Genomic DNA, 13,781 nt, shown 5'->3' with positions numbered 1-13,781 from the left:
AGGATTTAAATAGAGTGGGAAAATGGAGCAACCAAAAAGCGTGGCCGGCATTGACAGCGATGGACAAGAGATACCGTCTTGGAGACGCCTGGACAAAGTGGAAGGTGCACTCAGCTCCCGCCTTTAGCAACTAACAATCCTGCTCTCCTTAAAGTTATAAGCCCAATTCCCTCTTGAGGAAGAAAGTCAAGAAAGATGAACATGGAGACACAAGGTTCATGAATTACTACAGCTGCAGTATGAAACGTCTCAGGCTTAAAAATTCAGCCGTCAAAAGGGGTGGGGGGAAGTCCAGCCCTAGAATTGGGAAAGACCATTGAGGCTTACGCGGCCTCGGAACGAAAAACCCCTCACTCAGCCCAAGAGAGAGAGACGAGAACAATGCAACCACGGAAATCCTAAAATACATCGGGAATGAGACCCAGCTGAAGAGAGGACCGCTTGCTGTCAGGGCAGGTGGGGTAGGACGGGGTCAGATCAACTCTGTAGCGAAAGAGAGCACAGATTCTGGAGCAAACCTGCCTGAGCTGAAGTCACACTGCCAATTACTAGCTGACAAGTTTTTCCCATCTGAAAAATCAATTAAATAATCGTGGAACTCTCAGGAGGTTAAAATGTGTAGCGCACTTAGGAAACAGTATGCCGAACGTGGGATGCGCTAGGTGTTTGCTTTTATTATCTTCATCATCCACTCAGGGCCGCCGCTCGTGCCCTCGCGGCTCCCCCTCCGCTGCCGCGCCCCTCGACCCGTCCGACCCCTCCCGGAGGACCAGGAGTCCTGGGGACACCGACCCGGCCCGCCGCCGCCGGTCATCAGCGCACCCCGCCGCCGCCTGGGCCGTAGACGACAACTCGCCGGTGACCCCAGTCCCCCGTCTCAGCCACGGCAGCTGGAACGAGCGCCGCCACCCGACACTCACCGCGGCGCTCCATCCCGCGTGCCGGACGCGGACGACCGCCCGACACTCAGGGCCGCCGCCGCCGCCCCCATCCCCCACGGCTCGCGGACGCCCGGCCAAAGCCGCCGCCGCAGCGGCCCCAGCAGCTACCGCCACGACCGCGCCAACCCCGGCCGCCCAGCCCCCGGCCTCGCGCCTCCCGCCCCCCGGGGCCCAGCCCATTGGCCCGCACGCCCGGGGGGGCGGGGCCGGACGCGGGCGGCAGGTGGGGGCGGCCTCTGGCTCCGGCGCTCGGACGGTCGGTCAGCTGCACTTAGCAGCAGGCAGGCGGTCCTGAGCGCTGCGGGACGTGTTAGCAGCCCCGTGTGGCTTGCGGCAGAACGGACGGAGGAACCTTAGGAATAGGTCACTTGATGACTACATCTGACAAACGGAAATTTCTTGGATGAGCAATCTACGTTTTTTTATGAGGTACTTCTTTTGACGACCTCGTTCCTCTCTCTCCAACTCTTAAGAAAACAAAAACAAGATCCAAAGCAGGTAAAAGTGTAACACAAGCCTGACTCCTTTTCAGAAAAATAAACTTCTTCAAAACCAACTAACTACTCTACCCTCTGTACAGGGTCCTATTTTCCACTTAGACCTATATATTACTTCAATTGCACTCTCAAACTCGCTTGGAATGAGAAAAAATTGTCTGAGAAATATGGAATGACTAAAGAAAGCAGCAGGGGCCGAAAGCACATAGGTTTCCACATCATTCTACTCAGGAAAACATGCCTTATCAGTTATTTTCATGCTGGAACATTCAGAAAGAAATGAAGAACTGATGGATAAACAGGGCCCATGGGGAGGGTGGCTATGGGTAGTGTTGGAGACAGAGGAAAAAAAAAATGATCCACAGGGGGAGAATGCAGAAAAAGACAAGTGAGTGTGAGGAAGAAGAGTAGGAGGAAACTGGGCCTGCACTCAGAGAGAGAACGAGGCAAAACCAAGGAAGACAGAAATAAGTGAGGGCAGAAAGAAGGTAATGAGAAAAAAAAGAGAAAAGAGCGACCACCTATTTCCAGAAACAGAAAAAGGAAGTGAGCATGATAGAGCCAACAAGTGAAGTAGCAAGACAGTGAGAAAATACTCACTGGCAAAGAGAAGAGGAACATCTCTCATATCTTTGAACTCTTTTACTAAAAACAATGTTGGGGAAATAAATCAAATTTGGCCCTTCAGGTGCTACTTTATAAAAGATAAATCTGAAAATGCTCAGCTTCTTGGTTACTTTAGCTCCACACTGGAATTTTCAGACTCAACTTACACAAAATTAGCCCTTCAAACTTTAAAAACAACAGTATCAAGGACATGCCATAGATACTAAGGAAACCCTAAATCGAAACTCTCCTTCTGACCACACTTAAAAAGAACACTGTGCCATGGACTCTCACCATGGAAACTGATGATGCCCTGAACTGAAACAAACTAATGAGATGGTCAGGGATCCCAGGCCAAAAAGGGGCTGGAGCATTGCAACCTTAATTAAATCATAAGAAAAGGTTTGGGGAAGAAATAGAAAGTTACTCAATCTCAAACACTCTTTTATATCTATTTTAAAATACCTGTATATCCGCATACAGAAGGAAATGGCAACCCACTCCAGTATTCTTGCCTGGGAAAGGCTAGAGTCTGGAGGGCTACAGTTTATGGGGTCACAAAAAGTCAGACACAACATAAGGACTAAACAATAATACATGGTTTCAAAATATGGATCATACTTAATATAATGCTTTTTGACTTAAAAAATAAAATACCTGTATATTAATAATTTTGTACTCTCTTACTCCATTATCACCACTTCCTTAAAGAGGATTGCGTTCCTCATTAAAGTTGAACTGACAATGTTGTGCCCAAGGTCCTCATGTGTGAGGTAGAAGCAGTGGTGTGAAAAGACAGAAAGGAGCACATGGGAGGGAGGGAGAGGAAAAAAGCCATGAGAGATGTGGGAGGGTGAGGAACAATTGTGGAGAGGAGAGAAAGAAGACCAAGAAAGATTCAGGGACAAGTTAAGGCAGAAAAAATAAGATGGAGACAAAATAGGGAAGACAAAAAGCGAAAGAGAAATAGGGGGACTACTCACTAGCAAGAAAGGGGAGAAAGACACTTCTCATCCCCAAACAATTCTGGGCAAGTGATCCCAATTAAGCCCCTAGGTTGTTACTGGAAAAGATAAATATAAGAACCTCAGACTCCTCAATTACTTGGGCCCTACTATCATTTGCAGATTTAATTTTTGAAAACATACCCATTAAACTTTAAACATAACTGTGTCAAGATAGAAAGTATTAACAATGCTGGGGACATCTAACAATCAAATGTTCCTTCAAATCCTACTGGAAGAGAATGATGCACCACAGACACTCATTATGGAAACCACTGAGGACTAAACTGAAGGACATCAATGGGGAAGATAGGAAAGCATTTTAAAGCCATGGAAGGTAGAGGCAGGGTAACTGGGAGCTCAATAGAGGAAAGTCTGCCCCCTGGACCTGCTCTGGGTTAACCTCAAGACCCTTCCCACCAGATCTACCTTTAAACCATATCAAAACAGCCAACTATTGTGCCCAGGACCAACAAAGAGTGGCTCCTCAATGAATATTAGACCATTAACTTAAAAGTATTGTTATCTGAGAGAAATTTTGAGAAGTCTCTCAATCCCAATCCTTCTCTTAAATCTTTTAAAAAAATACATTCATTATCTGTCATCTTTTCTACTCCTTTTCCTTAGTAAGGAGGAACAGGGTATTTGGAAACATTAGCGAAAATGGTAGTTCATTTTTAAATTAAAGGGGTTATTTTATGAATTCCCCCTAATTTACATTTTGTTTAAAGAAATTTTATGTCACACAAGTGAGTTTCTAGTGTGAAAAAGTACACTATTGAAACAATACCTTTCTGCAACTCCAAAATTTTTGGTTTATAATTAAATCATAAACTGTTTTTAAAAAAAGAAAAAGTAAAACTATCTGTATATTTATTGGAGAAGTCCAATATCTTAAAATTGTTTTTACCATTTTACATTATTATTGTCTCAAGTATTTTTCCCTTCTAAAACAGAAATTCTTATCCTCTGTGATGTTGCTTTTCTGTTGCTCTGTGAAACTTCAACTTGCATACTGTTCAAATCTTTTCCACGCGTTCTCTCCAGTGTTAACGTCTATAATGAGTGTTCCTATTTTTGCTGGGTAGGGATCTTCATATTCCTGAAATTGATTCTGTAGTTTAGGTAGCCTACTTTTCATAACAGAACATTGTTCCAAAAACATTTTACAGTGTCTGTAGACACCTCTGGTTCTCACAGCTGGGAAGGAATCGTACTGACATCTAGTGAATAGAGGCCAAGGATGTCGCTACACATCCTACCTGCACAAGAGAGCACCTCTCAACCCTCCTACCTCCACCCCTAACAAAGAATTACCTAGCCCCAAATGGTCAAAAAGTGTCAAGATTGAGAAACTCTGCTCGAGACCCAATTACTTTATAAGCAATATAGAAGACAACAGAATATGTTAAATTGTATCACAGGATGCACTCAGTAAAGTCTAGACTGTGCACCATTTTATAAAGCAACAACAGTTTCTTAAATAAATTGCCACTAAAATGATGAAAAGAAAATTTCCAGATTTTAAAAAAGTCTTAAAATTTTGAATACATCAATGCAGGAATAACAGATCAGACTTGCCCTTCCACTATATTATTTTCAGACATCAGACTATAAACAGGACAGGACCATGATCCTGGAGAGATGGAATCACTAACAAATGAGGTGACCCCTACAGTCACCCCAACTTTCTGCCTGTAGGCACATTCTAGACCATGGAACAGAAGGGGGAAGCCAAACAGAGTGTGGTGCTCTTGTTGAGGAAAGAGCAATCATAGCTCTGGAATCTGTACAACAGAGTACCAGAGAGTTATAAGGTAGGCAGAGAAAGAGCTCCAGAAATTTGCATAGGCAACTCCTTAATTTTCTTGCTGAATTCAAAGCTGTATATGTATAAGGTGAATCCCCACAAGGATGGACAAAGAATTTCCAAGGAGCTGTAGCTGAACAATTTCCAGGGCTCTCACAAGGCTAGGAGACCTCTGAGTTTTTATCAGCCAGAGCAGAGAGACCTATGGAATACTTAAGGAGAGATTCCAGAAGGACATGTGTTAGTAGTACATGTAGAACAGCCCTAAGAAAATAATATTCTAGACTCACCTCAAATGAAGCTTCAACACAAGGCTTATTTTGTAAATTTCTTTTCTTTTTTTTTTTTTAAACTGACAAAAGTAATAGCAATTTGTGTGGCATTTACAACATATGTAGAATAGCAAAAAGAATCACAATAACAAAAACTAAGGGAGGAGGGAAATGCAAGTAAGGTTCTTACACTATATGTGAAATAGCATATTATTATTTGAAGGCATATTATAATAAATTTAAAATGTATATTAAATCTTCAGAGGTACAGTTAATAAGCCAACAGTAGTTATAAATGGAATTTCAAAGTTAGTCAATCCAAAAGAAGGCAGAACAAGAAGGAAAAGAAACAAAGAACAGATGAGGAAAATTAAAGACAAACAGCAAGATAATAGGCTTAAACCCCAATCATATCAATAATTACATTAAATACAAATACTCTAAACACCCCTATTAAAAAGGCAGAGCTGGTCAAATTGGACAACTGGACAATCTCTAAAAAAGTAAGACTCAAATACATACTAACTTCCCAGGTGGCACTAGTGGTAAAGAACCTGCCTGACAATGTAGGAGACATAAGAGACATGGTTTCCATCCCTGGGTGGGGAAGATCCCCTGGAGAAGCGCATGGCAACCCACTCCAGTATTCTTGCCTGAAGAATACCAGAGGGGAGTCTGGCAGGCTGCAGCCCATAGGATCGCAAAGAGTCGGACATGACCGAAGTAACTTAGCACACACACACAATTACAAACTGCCTAAAATACAAAAGACACAAGTAGGTTGAAAGTAAAATATCACAAAAAGATACACCAAGTAAATACTAATCATAAGAAAGCAGAAGTAGTTTTTAATCAGACAAGGATAAAGAGTAACATTTTATAATAGTAAGAGTCAATTCATCCTAAAGACATGATCTTAAAGTGTATGCTCATAAAAATAGAGCTTCATAAAAATAGATGAAAAATATATGTCAGAATATATAAGATAAAACTTGACAGAAATGTAAGAAAAAATAGATAAATCCCAATGATAGTTAAGATTTCAATAATTCTCTCTCATTAACTGATAGAATAATAAGAGAAAATCTGTAAGGATATAGACAATTTAAACAATACTATCAATCAACTTGACTTGCCTGACACACATTTATAGAAAATTCTACCCAAATGACAGAATATGCAGTCTTTTCAAATACACATAAAATATTCACTAAGATATATATAGGACCATACAGCAAGTCCCAATAAATTTAAGAGACCTGAAATCATACAGTGTATGTTCTCTGACCCAAACAAAATTAAATATAGAATTAATAACAGTAGGAAAATCTCCAAATATTTGGAAATTATAAAATATATTTTAAAATAATCCATGGGTCACATTTTCACAAGGCAAATTTGAAAATAGTTTGAACTGAATAAAAATGAAAACACAATATTTCAAAATGGGTAAGTTACACAGTAAAAGCAGTAGTTAGAGAAATATACTGTTTTAGATATCTATTAAAAAGAAAGGAGGTCCATCTGCAGCAACATGGATGGATCTAGAGATTGTCATACTGAGTAAAGTCAGACAGAGGAGAATTATCCTATGACATCCCCTATATGCAGAATCTAAAAAGAAATGATACAATTGAACTTATTTACAAAACAGAATCAGACTCACAGAGAACAAACTTATGGCTGCGAAGCAGGAAGGATGGGGGGAAGAGATAGGGAGCTTGGGATCCACATGTACACACTGCTATATTTAAAATGGATATCAACAAGGTCCTACTGTATAGCACATGGAACTCTGCTCAATGTTATGTGGCAGGCTAGGTAGGAGGAGAGTTTGAGGGAGAATGGATACATGTATTTGTATGGCTGAGTCTCTCTGTTGTCCACCTGAAACTATCACAACATTGTTAACTGGCTATATGCCAATATAAAATAAAAAGGTTTTTAAAAATAAATAAAATACTTGAATAATAAAGAAAGGAGGATCTAAAATCAATGATTTAAGCTTTTACTTCAAGCTATAAAGCAAAGCGCAAATTGAACAGAAAGTAAGTAAAACAAAGGAAATAATGGTATGAATAGAAATCAGTAATTTATTTTCTTGGGCTCCAAGATCACTGTAGATGGCGACTACAGCCATGAAATTAAAAGATGCTTGCTTCTTGGAAGAAAAGCAATGACAAACCTAGACAGCGTATTAAAAAGTAGAGACATTACTTTGCCAACAAAGGTCCGAATAGTCAAAGCTAGGGTCACAAAGAGTTGGACACAACAGAGCAACTGAACACAAAAGAATTCAGTGATATGGAAGACAGGTAACAGAAAAATCAATGTAACTAAAAGCTGGTTCTTTGAAAAGAGCAATTAAATAGATATATATCTTGCTGAACTGATCAAAAAATAAAGTGAGAAAACACAAAATTACTAATATCATGAGTGAAATAAACAACATCAGTACAGAACCTACAGATATTAAAAGGGAAACAAGACTATTATAAACAACTTTGCCAAAAAATTCAACTCTGATAAAATGGAAAAATTTCTTGAAAGACACAAATAACCAGATCTAACACACAAAATAGAAAACCTGGGGTAACTTTATATGTACTAAAAAAAAATGGATTCATAATTTAAAACACCTCACAAAGAAAACTGCAGACCCAGATGGCCTCACTAATGAAATGTATCGAACTAGATAAAATAGTTCTACAGAAACTCTCAAAAAATAGAAGAGCTGGAAAAACCTCCCAACTCATTTTATGAGGTCAGTATTACTCTGATGCTGAAAGCAGACAAATATATAGCAAGAAAACTACAGATCAAATTTCCTAACACAGTATTAGCAAGTCAAACCCAACAATATTTAAAAGAAATAACACATTAGAACCAAGAAAGGTTTGTCTCAAGAATCAAGCTTAGTTTAATAGTCAATAGACAAAAAAAACATGTGATTGTCTTAATAGATGCAGAAAAAGTATCTGACAAAATTCTGCAAACTTTCATGATTAAAGCAGTCAGCAAAATAGGAATAGAAGGGAATTTTTTCAATCTTTTAAGAGGCATCTACAAAAAATCTACAGATAACATCTTGGTCAATAGTGAAAGACTATGTTTTCCACTTTAAGATTAGGATCAATATTGTTACTAAGCTTCCCTAGGGGCTCAGATGGTAAAGAATCTCAGTCTGCAATGCAGGAGACCTGGGTTCAATGTCTGGGTCAGGAAGATCCCCTGGAGATGGGAATGGCTACCCACTCCAATATTCTTGCCTGGAGAATTCCATGGACAGAGGAACGTGGGAGGCTACAGTCCACGGAGTTGCAAAGGGTTGGACATGACTGAGGGACTAACACACACTATTGCTACTGAAGGTCTTAGCCAGTACAAGAGAACAAGAGAAAAAAAATAAAACATATTCAGATTGAAAAGGAAGAAGTAAAACACTTCATTAAAAATTGACATGTTTGCATACCTCAAAAACTCTAAGAAACCTACAAATGAGTTACTGCAACTAATAAATGAATTTAGAAAGGCCAGAGAATGTAGGGTCAATATATTATAATTTTATTTCTAAATACTAGCAACAAACAATTGGACAGTAACATTTTAGAAACAAATACCATTTATAATAACATCAAAAAACAAGATATTTTTAGGAATAAATTTAACAAAATATGTCTAAGATCCTAAATTTAAAACTATAAAACTTTAGTGGCAAGAAATTAAAGAAGTGACTTGATCAGTAAGTATGTCATGCTCATAGACTGGAAGACTCAAAACTGTTACAGACTTTCATTTTCCTCAAAGTGATGTCCTTTCAAGCAATCCCAAACAAAATCTCTCCTAGGTTTTTGTAGAAATTCATAGGCTGACTCTGAAATGTATATAATATGTAAAAAATCTAAGCAGCCAAAAAATTTTTGAAAAAAGAACAGATTTGGAAGATTCATAATGTCTGATTTTAAGATTTACTATAGAGCTACAGTCGTCAAAACAATATGATATTATTACAGAGCGTGAAATAGACCAACAGAATAGTCTACAGATAGACCTACATATTTTCAAAAGGTGCTAAAGTAATTCAAAAGGGGAAAAGGTGTTCTTTCCAATAAATGGTACTGAAATAACTTGATAGCCATATGAGAAAAAAAATGATCCTTACTTCAGAGCATACCCTAAAATTAACTCAACATGTATCATAAACCTAAATACATAATCTAAAACTATCAACCTTTTAAATACTGGAGCTGGAAGAGGCAACTGCATGTTTTTATAAGAAAAAGCTATGGGGGAACACAGCCACGCCCAATTGTTTATGTACTGTCAATAGCTGCTTTTGCCCTACAACAGCAAAGTTGAGTGGTTGAGGTACTGTAGCCTGTAAGCCTAAACTATTTATGATCTGGTCCTTTACGAATATGTTTGAGGATCTCTATTCTAAGAAAACTTGGATAGAAAATCTAGGGAACAAACAAACAACTGGTTAACTAAACTTCATTGAAATTTAAAGCTTCTGCTATTTGAAAGACAACCGTTAAGCCCACAAATGGGGAGAAAATACATGACAAATGACTTGTATTCAAATTACATCAAGAACTCTTAGCTCAATAATAAAACAAACAGCACAAGGAATTAATAAGTAAAAGATCTGAACAGATACTTCAAAAAAGAAGATACACAACTGGGCAATAAGCCCGTGAAATAGTCTCAACATCATTAGTATCAGGGAAACACAAATTTAAGCCACAATGAGATACCACTAAGTATCTACTGGAATTCTCAATTTCAGCTAGAGTGAAATCTGGATAAGAAGAATGTACAGCAACTAAAACTCCCACACATTGGTACTATATAAGGTACGCACCACTGTGGAAAACAGCCTGGCAGTTCCTTATACACATGAACATACATTTACCATAAAACCTAGCAACTCTACTCCCTTATATAACTCCCCAAAATGAAAAATACATTCATCCAAAAACTATACACCAATGCATGCAGCAACCTTTTTCATGATAGTCAAAAACTGGAAACAATCCGAGTGTCAACAGATAAATGCTAACAGCCTTACAAGGGAATACTACTCAACAATAAATATCTATAACATAGCAAAAAACCATGGGTGAATCTCAAAAACATCATGCTAAATGAACGTCACGCACAAAAGAATATATGCTGTATGATTGCTTTTACATGAAATTCTAGAAAAGATGAACCTAATTCTTAGTAACAAAAAAGCAGGAATGGCTGCCTGGTGACTGAGCTTGTAGTGTAGAAAGTGGGGGGAGTTCTGCATGTGAAACTTTTTTGAAATAATGGAAATGTTCTATATCTTGATTATGGGGATTACATGAGTGTACACAATTGTCAAAACTCACTCACAGTGTATAAAAATCTCTTATTATTTTAGTACTCAAGGAATATTAGATAAATTAAAAGTAAAATTATAAGGTTGCTATTCCCTCCTCCAGGGGATCTTCCTAACCAAGGAATGGAACCCACGAATCTTACATCTCCTGCATTGGTAGGCATTCTTTTCCACTAGCGCCACCTGGGAAGCCCACAAAATTGCAGGAAGTTCTATTGAAATAATCCCTGAATTCAACTTTCTCTCTCCCTTAATATTTTTCAAAATATTTTCCATCTTCTTCCTTAGAAAGAAAGTCTATGGTATTTGGAAACTTTCTCAAGGATAAATACTGGAGCATTTTTTAAGAAAAAGAAAAAACCTTATCCCAGGGAGGCAGTATCATCAAAGGGCTCCTGCTTATCAAAGTAAAAGATAAAGACAAAGCAGAAAGTGCAAACCGTCCACAAAAATCCTCATCATATCCAAAAGTGTTGCTAACCCTCCTTCTTGTTTCTTTATACAGGGATGTATCTTTCTGTGTTGTGGCTCATCATTATACTGGAGATGAGGTGGGAAATCAAAAACAAAGAAAGTAGACTTCAAAGCAGAATCATGAAGCTGACTGATGACATCCTTGTATGTGTGCATTAGGATAACCAGCAATTCTGCCAAGAAGGATCCTTTGGCCTTCTGTGCTTATGAAAATCATTCTCTTAATTGACTTCAATCTCACAAAAAACATCCTTTCTTCCAAAAAGCCTTTTCATTTCCTCTACTGAAAGTAAGTCATTCCTTTACTTTCCCATAGGACATTCAACATACTTTTCTCAGGTAACCCAAGATTTTATGCCTTGGGCCCTATTTATTTGAAATTACCTGCTTCTACCCAATAGACTGAAAGTTTCCACAAGATCTTGTCTAACATAAAGTGGTTTCAAACTAAAGTTTCTGAGCGAATGCTGAATCAATCACCAATGGTACAGGAATGAAAATCTTTCCAGGGAACCTTTTGGTCATGAGCTTTGTTCAACGCAGTACTAAGGACTGAGACCAACAGCAGTGATTGAAGCAGCACACATTCCTAGATCAAGGGCTTTTACCACTGGGAAGAGAGGTGCTGATAATTTAGTGGATGTTCTATTTTAGGGAGGTGGGTAGAGCAGGAATGACCAGCCACCATAGATTCCACGAACAGTGCTTTCTTCATCTGAGCCAGAGTTTTACTTCCTGCCAATTTGGGAACTGAAAATTTTTCAATTCAGACCTATCGTACTTCTCTTCAAATCCACTCTAGACTTTTTCTCAGAATCGGGAGACTAAGGCTATTTGAACCATAAAGCTAATGAAGCTTAAGTGTCCTACAATCAGGAAGCATTTCTAAGTATGCATTCCTGGCAAACTGCCTAAAGAAATCTCTGAAGGGATTTAAATCTCCAAGACCCATAATTTGTTGCGATTTCTTTACTCATTCTAAATATTCACTTTGGTACTTAATTATGAATTCTTTTTCTTTAACAGGAAACTACAACCTCCCCCCCCCCCATTCCTCAAACTGAACAAGGGGGGGGGGGGGGAAGCTAATTCCCAAAAAGAAAAGGAAAAGGTAAATGTCAAACAAATAGTTCTTTGGTTATTTTGGCTCCACTACCGTGTTGCAGCTTTCACCTCCTAACACTCCCTAAGAGATCCACCATTAGAGGTGGATAGGGGATGTCAACGACCAAAAACAAAACAAGAAAACAATCCATGAGGGTAGTTGGTAAACAAACCTCACCCTCCTCTCTAAAAAGGAGTGGTGATGAAAAAGAGATGGACCCTGGAAATGTCAGAGGGGGCTCAAAGACAAGGAGACTCCCTGGCTACTTTGTTCAAGGCAAAGGAAGGCCTTCCCTCGGGCCAAGGTTTGGGTTGTGGGATCCTGCGACAGCCCGGGAAACAAACTCACAGGGATACCCTCTCCTGCTCTCCTCCTGGTAGCTGCAAGCCTCCGCCTGTCAACTCCTATTCTGCAAAGCACAGGGCTCACCCGAGGACCAGGCTGGGATAGCGGGTGCGTGTGTGCGCGTGCGAAGGAACATCTACAGGGGTGTGACAGAAGGGTCGGAGTGGTGCGAGAGGGAGGGAGGAGTGTGAAGAGCGACAGAGACGCACCGGAGCGGGGCACTTGGGTAGGACGGGAACTGAAGTGTTTTTCTACTTTTCATTACCGCTCCCCACGCCAAAAAATAAATAAATAAACAGCCGGGCCTAGGTGAGGCGAAATGTGATAAGACAGGACAGGCAACACGAAACGTCTAGTTATTTTCTCAGCTTTCGTATTTGTCAGACAAAAATTTGAGAAGAAGGCACTAAACTTCCAAAAAGATCCCAAGTAGGGAACACGAAAGTGAAGACCTGATTAAGGAAACCAAAAGTGGGGGGTGCGGGGGGGAGAGAGAGTGCGGGGCAGGAAGGGTGAAGAAGCCCCTTCCAGAATTCCGCTTAAAGGCGGATGAGCGAACGTGGTTAGAAAAGGGAGAGGGGCTGCAGGACATCCAGGGGAACCTGGAAAGGGAGGAAAGTCCGCCCCGAGAATCTCTCCCCAGATACTGGGACGGCGTGGCCTAAGTGGGGGCACCGGGGTCCGCGGGTCCCTGAGACGCCCTCTTTAGCTCTCCCCGCTCTCCTACCCCTGCCGCGCCCCTCGTCCGCTCGGACCCCTCCCGGAGGACCAGGAGTTCTGGGTACACCGGCCCGGGCCGCCGCCGACCCTCAGCGCAGCCCGCAGTCGCTTCCAGTTTTGGCCGCCGCCTGGGCCGCCCGGACCCTAGACGGCAACTCGCCGGTGACCCCAGACCCCTGCCTCAGCCGCCACGGTTGGTGCGAGCGCCGCCACCCGACACTCACCGCGGCGCTCCATCCCGCGTCCCGAACGCGGACGCCCGCCGGACACTCACGGCCGCCGCCGCCGCCGCCGAGGGCTGGAGCTCGCCGCCCCCATCCCCCACGGCCCGCGGACGCCCGGCCAAGCCGCCGCCGTCGCCGCCGCCGCCCCTGCAGCTACCGCCACGACCGCGCCGGCCCCGGTCGCCCCGCCCCCGGCCTCGCGCCCCCCGCCCCCCGGGGCCCAGCTCATTGGTCCGCGCGCCCAGGGGGCGGGGCCGGACGCGGGCGGCAGGTGGGGGCGGCCTCTGGCTCTGGCGCGCCGGGCTCCGACGGTCAGTCGCGCTTTGGCCTGCTGGCGGCCTTAATAACTGCAGAACGTTTTAGCAGCCCCGTGCGACTTGTGGCAGGACGGACGGAGGAACCTTAGGAATCAGTC

The 13,781-nt window shown here is 41.5% G+C and overlaps 1 protein-coding gene across 4 annotated transcripts in view; it reads right to left on the bottom strand.

Annotated features, from left to right (window-relative positions):
- The window catches only part of ARHGAP29 (Rho GTPase activating protein 29), an 85,132-nt gene extending 71,604 nt beyond the window's left edge, over window positions 1–13,528 (bottom strand). For 2 of the 4 annotated variants that reach the window (XM_043876115.1, XM_043876116.1), the window contains exon 1: window positions 13,367–13,525. The gene's annotated coding sequence lies outside the window, so the exon portion shown is untranslated. Of the gene's footprint in view, window positions 1–920; window positions 1,075–13,366 lie in introns of those variants that run through there. The other 2 variants (XM_043876113.1, XM_043876114.1) reach the window with 2 other exon arrangements.
- Window positions 13,529–13,781: the final 253 nt, after the last annotated feature.

This window comes from Cervus elaphus, chromosome 20 (assembly GCF_910594005.1).
Source record: "Cervus elaphus chromosome 20, mCerEla1.1, whole genome shotgun sequence".
NCBI lineage: Eukaryota > Metazoa > Chordata > Mammalia > Artiodactyla > Cervidae > Cervus > Cervus elaphus.
This window is presented reverse-complemented; position numbering and strand designations above follow the sequence as displayed.